We start from the raw sequence: 547 nt of genomic DNA, 5'->3' as shown, positions 1-547 counted from the left end.
TAGCCAATCAGGACGCAAAACACAATGCCCTGTGAAAAAAACTGCACAAAAAAAATCTGCAAAGCAGCAAGACCGCGAGGGATCACTGTATAACACTACGTTCAAACGTAAACGAGCAAAAAAAAAAAAAAAACCCTCATAGTACAGCATTCAAAACGAGCAAAAATGACTCAGTATAGTATGGTGTTCAAAACATATAGTATGTCGTTCAAAACGAGCAAAAATGACTCGTAGTATGACGTTAAAAAAACATGTTTTTGGCATCATGACAAATTTTTGCATATTTTCGACATCCTATACTGAGAAATCTTTGCACATTTTTGAGGTCATACTACACTATGTGTCATTTAACATATTTTTTGACATCATACTAAACTATGAGAAATTTTTGCACATTTTTGAGGTCATACTATATACTATGACTAATTTTTTGCAATTTTTGACATCATACTATACTATGACAGATTTTGCATATTTTAGAGGTCAGTTGAGCTGCAACGTATTACAGCTCAACTGTCGACTACTTATCGTTCCAGTTGAGGTAAAT

Source organism: Poecilia latipinna, unplaced genomic scaffold (genome assembly GCF_001443285.1).
Source record: "Poecilia latipinna isolate Pla-1442-1.1 unplaced genomic scaffold, P_latipinna-1.0 Scaffold100, whole genome shotgun sequence".
Taxonomy (NCBI): domain Eukaryota; kingdom Metazoa; phylum Chordata; class Actinopteri; order Cyprinodontiformes; family Poeciliidae; genus Poecilia; species Poecilia latipinna.
Note: the sequence above shows the minus strand (reverse complement) of the source record.